The 9,069-nt window shown below is 38.8% G+C and overlaps 1 non-coding gene across 1 annotated transcript; it reads right to left on the reverse strand.

The window, feature by feature from the left end:
- Nucleotides 1-8,281: 8,281 nt before the first annotated feature.
- On the reverse strand, nt 8,282-8,388 carry LOC148998842 (small nucleolar RNA R71). Its single transcript, XR_016171098.1, has one exon. It is a non-coding gene; the product is annotated as a small nucleolar RNA R71 (small nucleolar RNA).
- Nucleotides 8,389-9,069: the final 681 nt, after the last annotated feature.

The raw sequence follows: 9,069 nt of genomic DNA on the forward strand, positions 1-9,069 counted from the left end.
TAGAGTGACAATATCACTATCTTGTATTTCAAGGAATTCGATGATTCTTACTTAACTCCCGCAAGAGATGGAAAATCATTTTTCAAGAATGTTGCATCCCTAGACTCGAGTTTCATTCTCCTCTCACTCTCACCTAGCTCAATAAAGACATGGCCCTTCTTGTGTTCAGAATATCTCATAAAGATACACTTTCTTACTCGGGGTCCAAGCTTCCCATATTAGTGAGTGGTAGAGTGAACATATGCTACACAACCCCATACGCACATGTGATTCAAATCTGGCTTCCTTCCAGTCCACAGCATCATATGGTGTGGGAAGAACTAATTTGGTTAGGAACCTTATTGAAAATATAGTGTCACATCGACCGGTGGTATGTGAAATCTAGCCTAACCTAACCCTAACCTTGACCCAAACTTCATTGTTTGATTGTGGGTTTGAAGACCCGAAAGTGGGAGGAATTAGGCAAATGTGGGCCCTCTCGTTGAAGACATGGTGTTTGACCCTGAACCCATGGAGGTTGATGATGTGCTCCATACTTGGAAGCTTGTCCAATGGTTGATAAAACTGCACCTTGAAGAAGGGGAGTTTAGTTGATGGACCTAATGCACTCCTAGACTTGAATTGAAAGTAGGTCTCTAAGTCAAGACTAGTCATTTGAGATGAAGGAAGAAGCCCCTTTGATTTTGAGTTGATCTTGACTTCCAATTCCAATCTTGGGTCTGCCCAGCTTTGTGATTTAACAATCCAACCAACGGTTAACCGACTACTTATTAAATCTGAGAATCTTTGGTTTTTAAATCATTTTAGGCTCTACTTAAGTGGACTTCATAGTTATAACCATATTCTATTGCTGGAACTCTCTGAAAACATGGGAAGACTCCTCTTAGGCCCCTCTCCTTGGTATTGGTGAAGTGCTCTTGCAAGATTCTTAGTTTCTCTTCTCTAAGTTCATCTCAAGGTATGTAATCCCTCATTTTCTCTCTAATCTACTCTTGTCTAATCTTATTCTTGCTGTTGGGACTATGAAGAAGGTGTTGCAACCTTGCAACCACCTCTTCTATTGTCTCTTTGCATTTGTATAAACCCCCTTCTATTCTATCAATGTTATGCATCTTATATTTGATTATTAACCTTGTATTCTTATGATTTTCTTTCATGACAACATGATTTCTTTCCTAATATGATTTTCTAGCATATTAGGTCTAATTATATGTTAGTAATTATCTCTAATCTATTGCTCATCATCCTATTGATTGAATCCCTAATTTCTCTTTGCATTTATGGTTGATACTGTTGAAGAGCATAGTTTTATCAAATTGGGAAGTCTTGATTTGATCCTTGTTTAATGTTAAATCTTCATTAGATAGTCTTAGTCTATTGTTCCTAACATTCCTTTCAAATTTCGGAGTGATCCGAGTCCCAGCTAGCCTCAAATCGATTTCAGTTTGGGTCCGTGACTCGTTCATCGGTCAAATGGGTTGATCGACCAAGCTAGTCGGCCAGCTGAATACAACAATGGTGTTTTCAATCCATTCAATCTGTTTGACCTTTGATTTTCTTAATTTTTCTTCTGATATTGCATCTATGATTGTCTAGGGTTCAAGTACCAACTTTGGGACCATTCTATTTGATCTTCAGACTATCTTCTATTCAAATTAAGGTAAGGACAGTCGTTACCATAATTACATAGATTGCGTGAATCTTGTTTCTATTTTGGGAACTCTTTAGATTCACTTTCATTATTGTATTTCTTAATGTTGTATTACTGTTGTAAGTACTTCAAGTACAATAGTAACATGTTTATGTATTCTTTGTTATTATGAATATTTATTCTTGTAATGAGTATCTTTCTATGATGAAATATCAGTTGTGTATGATATGATTGAATTGGGAATGTGATTGATTAAGTATGATTTGGGATTGGGGAATGTCCTTTTGACATTTCTATCCTTGGACATCAGTGGGAATAGAATGGGATATTTCTGATGATGCCCTTGGACGCTTTCCCCGATTATTGGATGTCATACATAGGGCTTGTCTAGCGGTGTTTGGCTAGGATGTCCTTGTTGTATCAGACCCGATTCGGAAGGGTATTGAGACTGAACGACCCGTGGTAGCAATGTGGATTTGTGGGCACTCAAAACCAGTGTGTTATATCTGTGAGAGGTCATGGATCACATTGTGGTTACTCGTGAGAGGCCATTTATTGGTAGGGTTGCAAATAGTAGACTTGGGCTCGTGGGCGCTCGAGATTGGTGAATTATATCTGTGAGAGGACATGAGAGCTTCCCGTCTATTATTTGTGGATGACCAATGGGGTTGATGAGTCCGTATTCCGAGTTGGTCGTAGCCATAGGATACGCTAACTTTGGTGTGAAGGATATCGGAAAGGATCCCGAGAGGGGAGGAATGAAAGTATCTGGATCTGAGTTTATATGACTAAGTAGATGACTTGCATTTGGCTAGGCTTTACCTTGACATGCGCCAATACTTAGACCAAATAGTGATGTGAGAGAGCGGTGACCTAAACCCCAGCCATGGATTTGTCCGAGAGGGATGCAGGACCCATTACCAACCGATGATGAGTGATTTGAGACTTTTCCCAAAGAAGTATGGTGCTATGACTTAAAGCATGTTTGCCATAGAGACCAGCATACATAGAGTTAGATTCATACATGCATTATCTATTTCATATTATATTGCATTATGCTATGTTTTGTATCATGTTATTTATGTTATTATGGAATAATTTGCCTTGCTGAGTTCTTTCGAACTCACTCCTTTTTGTGCAAATATCTTTGTTACATTATCCTGCAGGAATGGAAGAACATGATGGCCCATACTACGAGACGCCTGTTGATGAAGCATACTACCCTCAAGGTGCTTGCGATCACGAAGATTACACTAAAGATCCCTCGATGGATTATGCTGCATACCAAGATTAGTCCCACCCTTGAGCGGAAGCGGCCATGTCTTGTTTCTTTTTTTTATGTTTATGAGGATATATTGTATAAGACCGAAGAGACATTATCTTAGATATTTATCCTTTTCTTTCCCTTCTTTTGAGAACTGGATTGTAACCTTAATTGTATTTGAACTACTTTTCCGCTGTGTTTGGAGAGTGATTTCTCCACATACTCTCTACTTGTGATTTTTCATATATTGGTATCATTTATTTCCACACTCTAATTATATTGTCTCTCTTCTTCTTATCTTGATCTCATTGTTCTTATGATATTACATTGGTTACATCTGTTCATGATTATGTTATTGTATATGTCGGAGGTTGGTTTTCTCAATACTTGATCTTCGGGGATGTGGATCACACACCCGGGTATGCCAGGTAGGGTACTGGTTGGGTGGATGTGACACGGCACCCTATCTGAAATACCTAGAGGAGTGATCCACGGCTTCGAAGATCAAGTTTAGGAACAATCATATCCACTTAACACAATAATATAATCAAAAGCAAGAACAAATCAATGTATTCAAGTAATTTAATAATAAAAGTCAAGAAGGATCTCAGAAGGATCACAAAAGAACATTAAAGTGCGGAAATAACAAGATACCAATCAAAGAAATTGTAGAGTATTGCGGAATTATACCCCACAAACAAAGCAGAAGGTAAATCAAAAATGAAGATTACAACCGATTCCCAAAATAAAAAGGGGAACAAACAACTAAGGTCTCAACGAAACTATAAAAGTAAAAAAGAGGATGGAATGATATCCCATTGCTAGCACACAAGTGCAAGAGTTGAACTACTCCTGATAAGTATCAGTCTCATATTGGTAGTCTTCACCGATGTAGTCACCATAACCAGTATTGTATGAGTCATCAACTTGGTCTTTATAGTATTGACCATCATAATTAGCAGTACCTGCAGATAAGTCTAACAAAAGATGTTGCAAAAAGGAGTGAGTTCAAAAGAACTCAGCAAGTATTCAATCACAATAAACATCTTCACACACATTCCAAGGCAAACATAAATGCAAAGACATGAAACAATATGTGCAAGTATGCTTCTAACTCTATGTATGCTGATCTCTTATGGCAGACATGCTTTAAGTCATAGCACCATTCTCCCATGGGTAGGGTCCAAAATCACTCTTCCCTCACGGCTTTGATGCACGTTTGTTGGGTTCTCCGGTTGGCAATGGGTAATGAAACCTTCTCGGACAACCTTGGCTGGGGTTTAGGTCAACACTCTCTCATGCATCCGTTTGGTCTGAGTACTGGCACATGTCAGGGTTAAGCCTAGCCAAATGCAAGTCTTCTACTTAGTTATATCAACTTAGATCTAGATACTTCCATTCCTCCCATCCCGGGATCCTTTCCGGTATCCTTCTCCCTAGAGTCAGCGTATCTTTATGGAATCCACCATCTCAGACTACAGACTCATCAACCCTATTGGTCAAACTTGGCAGGGAAGGACGAGCAGGATTTCGTATCAAACTTGGTAGGGAAGGATGAGCCGATTTTGTATCAAACTTGGCAGGGAAGGATGAGTAGGATTTCATATCAACAATTGGCGCGGTCTGTGGGAAACGCATCAAGAAGTCATGGTGCGAACCAGATCAATGGTTGGAGAATCAAGTGAGGAAAAACATGAAGTCAATAAGGGAAATCCTCCCTCAAAAACTGCAGAGATTCCTCAACAGAAGGAGCAACTGGAGAAACCTAATCAATTCGCTACTGTGAATTAGTTTGATGAGCTCCAAAAACAAATCTCATCTTTGAACGAATTGGTTAGGGTAAGCATTTGTCATCTAGTCACCGCAAGAGCTGGTTGCTAGGGTAACCTAATCAACCCTGACAGGACTAGAGAAGACCGACCACTGATTCCCTATCAAACTCCCCGACCATACTAGAGAGAATGGGAGAAAGGAAAGGAGAAGGTAGGAGAAAAGTCTAGAGCATCAAAGGAAGCAACTCCAAAAGAAATTCCTCTGGGCAATAATAAAGAAGATCGTGGAAGCAACATCCATCCGATCAAAGATCCAAAGGACAAAAACAACAACAAAGGTCCAAATAGGCATGAGGACTACATGAACAGATGTTTCGAAGAATTGGAGGAGAAGCTGAAGAAATTGAAAGATCCAGGTAAGGATACACTATATTCTATTTTAAAAGAAGATCCTTTTATTCGGACCATGTTGGAAGTAGAGATGCCTATGAACTTCAAATGCTCTACCTTTACTATGTTTGATGGGACAAGATGCCCAAGACACCATATCATGCATTACAAATCCGTCATGTCCTCATACAAATGTAGTGAAACAGCTATGTGTAGAATTTTCCCTGCCTCTTTGATCGGAGCTACTTCAAAATGGTTCTTGGGACTCCCGAACGGTTCTATTGAAAATTTTGATCACCTTGGTCGGGTTTTCCTATCGCGCTTCAGAGCAGAGTAAGCACCAAGAAGAGAGAGGATATTTTGTTTTCTATTAAACAAGGTTGCATAGAATCCATAAGAATCTTTCTTCAAAGGTTCAAAATTTGACTATTCAAATTGAAAATTTGGATGAAAAGATTGCACAAAGAAAATTCATGCTCGGTCAGAGAATTGTGACAGGAGCAAGTACTATGAATTTCACAAAGATCATGGTCATTGGACCGGTGATTGCAAAAAATTGAAGATGGAAATTGAGAAAAAATGCCAAGGGCAATTGAAGAAATACGTCCAAACTAAGCAAGGAGCATGACCAGCAATTAAGGCAAGTCGGAAAAGAGAAAGATCGGCCAGTCATGAGAGACAAAGAAGCCCGACCGAATGCCAACCAGAGGGCAAAGATTACCGAAGCATGAGCTATGAGTATACTTCATAGAGACCACTTCAACAAACTACAATTGTTATTTTGGGTGTTAACCCACAATTTTGTCAAAAACATGTGCCCATAGCACATATATACTAATACTTCACTTTTACTTCATGAAATTGTCTAAGCTACCATGCTTAGGGAGCTCATTAGCCAAGCCATAGCCAAAAAATACAACATGGCTCGCCAAGACATCATAGGTGGTAGCTCAACGTACTAAAGCTCAGAGTACTGAACACCTAAATCTCGAATAAAATAACTCAATGGAACAATGTATGCTCACTTTGATACTTCAATTAACGTCATGTTCGGGAAGAACTGAACACAAATTTATTTACTTCAAGCAACGTCGTGTTCAAGGGTAGTAATCCTAAAAGAACCAAACACAAAGATTTATTTACTTCAATCAACGTCGTGTTCGGGAATAACCGAACACAAAGATCTATTTATTTCAATTAATGTCGTGTTCGGGGAATAATCGAACACAGAGATCTATGAATTAATTAACGTCGTGTTCGGGAAGAACACAGAGATCTATTTATTTCAATTAACGCTTTGTTCGGGAAAGAACACATAGATCTATTTATTTCAATTAACGTCGTGTTCGGGGAAGAACGCAGAGATCTATTTATTTCAATTAATGTCGTGTTCGTGGAAGAACCGATCACAAAGATCTATTTACTTCAATGAAGGCACGACATCCTTTGGTATGAACCAGCTGGCCAAATATCCCGAGTACGGGCATAATATAATCTCTTGACCCGAACACATAACTTACAAGATCAAGGGATTGGGGGGCTTATGTTAATGATTAAAATGGTCATTCTATCCTGGCCGGTCCGACCATTAGGTTTATACGGTCCGACTACTAGTTTTATAGAACTTGGTCTGACCATCCGATCTAGGGTCGGTCCAACCAACCTGTCAAGGAAGCTCAATCAAAGTAGTCTTCTACTATTTATCAACTACCTAGAAGAAGGAGACAGGTAAAAGACTCTCCCAAGGGTTGGAGTCCAAATCTAACTCTATCATCTTACACTATATAAACACCATAAGCAGACATAAGAAAGTAGGTATTCAGATTCTGGTGTCATCAATTACTTGAGTTTCTCATTAAGTAATTGAGTTCTTATCTCATTGGTACTAATTTGCTTGCCGGAGACGTACCTCGACCCCCCAAGGTCGAGCACGTGTTTTTTCAGGAACTTGGCAGGGAAGGACGAGCAAGATTTCTTATCAAACTTGGCAGGGAAGGACGAGCATGATTTCGTATCAAACTTGGCAAGGAAGGACGAGCAGGATTTTGTATCAACACCTGGATTTGCTTATCCCCAGTAAAAAAAGATTGCAGTGGAAGTAAAACTAGAATCCACGTCCTCGTTCCTCCACGAAAATGTCACCGACAAATCCTCCACAATCTCGAGGAAAGGGAAGAAAGTCCACAACCCAAATACCGTTGTGGGTGGATGAAAATTGAGATCAAAACCATAGAGAGGAAAAACTTTCACGGAGCTTTCCTTCTGTTCCCTGTTCCTGAGTTTCTTGGAGAGAGAGAGAGAGAGAGAGAGAGAGAGAGAGAGAGCAATTTTCAAACCTGAATACCATAATGCAATTGTGCTTTGAGTTGTGCAGCAGTTACCAAAGTATATCCCTAGATTTTGTAACGGCCCAATAAGTGAACTTCCAGATTTGCCCTTGGACATATTAATAAATCCCAACATGTTTGCTATTTACTCTATAGTCCTCGAGGGAACGATTCTTTCATCATTATGGCGGCGTGCACTAGCATTGTTAATTTTCACATCAAGTTTTTAGCACCGTTGCCAAGGACCATTAGATTAATATATCAATAACAGTTATTGCTCATTTTAATTTGAACATTTTATTTTATTTTATTTTATTTGTAGTTGTTAATTTGATTTTCTTTTAGGTCCTTTTGATTTTGCGTGAGAATGAGAGGAAACAATAATTTACTTCCTTTCGATCCTAAAATTGAAGCAACTTGTTGAAGGAACTCCAAAGCAAAGAAAGATAGAACAATCTCATCTTCCACTTCTAGAGCAATGGATCCTGAAAATAATCCACCACATCTTGAAATTGAAACACCAAGGGGCAAGACTTTAGGAGAGTATGTTGCGCTAACTATAAGAGATAATAAGAAAGCTATAAAAGCTAACAAATTTGAAATCAATCCTACTATCATCACAATGGTGCAAAATAATCATTTTTTCTGGATTGCCTAGTGAAAACCCAAATCTTCACATTGATGGGCTATTGGACATTTTCAATACATTCAAGAGCAATGGCATTACTAATGATGCCATAAAATTGAGATTGTTTCCTTTTCCATTAAGGGACAAGACTAAGAGTTGGTTGCATTCTATACAACCAGGATCCATCACCTTCTTGGGATCAAATGGCTTAGAATTTTGGTAAAATTCTTTCCACCAGCTAAGACTGCTAGTTTACTAATAGATATTTCTACATTTTTGCAGCATGATTCAGAAATACTATTTGAGTTATGGGAAAGATTTATGGACTTACTAAGGAAATGCCCACACCATGGAATAGAGCAGTGGAGGCAAGTTCATATTTTTTTGATGGCCTATCTAGTCCAACCAAAACATTAGTTGATATTGCAGTAGGAGGATCAATCATGAACAAGGATCCAATATAAAATTTTGATCTCTTGGGTGTTATGGCCTCAAATGTATATCAAAGGCCAAGGGATACCCCAAGAAGAACTATGCAGAGGAATGACACTGATCCCATGACAACCATTGTCACATCCACTCAGCCGGTACCCTATCTGGAATATCCGAGTGTGTGATCCACGGCCCCGAAGATCAAGTTTAGGAATGATCATATCCATTTAGCACAATAATATAATCAAAAGCAAGAACAAATCATAATATTCAAGTAATTTATTAATAAAAGTCAAGAAAGGATCTCAGAAGGATCACAAAAGAATATCAGAGTGTGGAACAATAGATACCAATCAAAGATAACTGTAGAGTATAGCGGAAATATACCCCACAACATATGCGGAAGGTAGATCAAAATCTAAAGCAAAGCTCTAAGCTAATACATGTAAAATAAAAGTCTACAAGAAACAAAAGAAGTCTAATCAACATCTTCCATCGGCTCTTCTTCTTCTTCTTCAATCTTCATCTTCGTCACCTTTGGGTTATGCTCTTGAACCTTCAAATTAGCATCTAGTGCACAATCCCATCGGCGAACAAGACGATGC

The sequence above is a fragment of the Hakea prostrata genome, unplaced genomic scaffold (assembly GCF_041222555.1).
Source record: "Hakea prostrata isolate BN-2017 unplaced genomic scaffold, UWA_Hpros_2 contig_113, whole genome shotgun sequence".
NCBI classification, from domain to species: Eukaryota; Viridiplantae; Streptophyta; class Magnoliopsida; order Proteales; family Proteaceae; genus Hakea; species Hakea prostrata.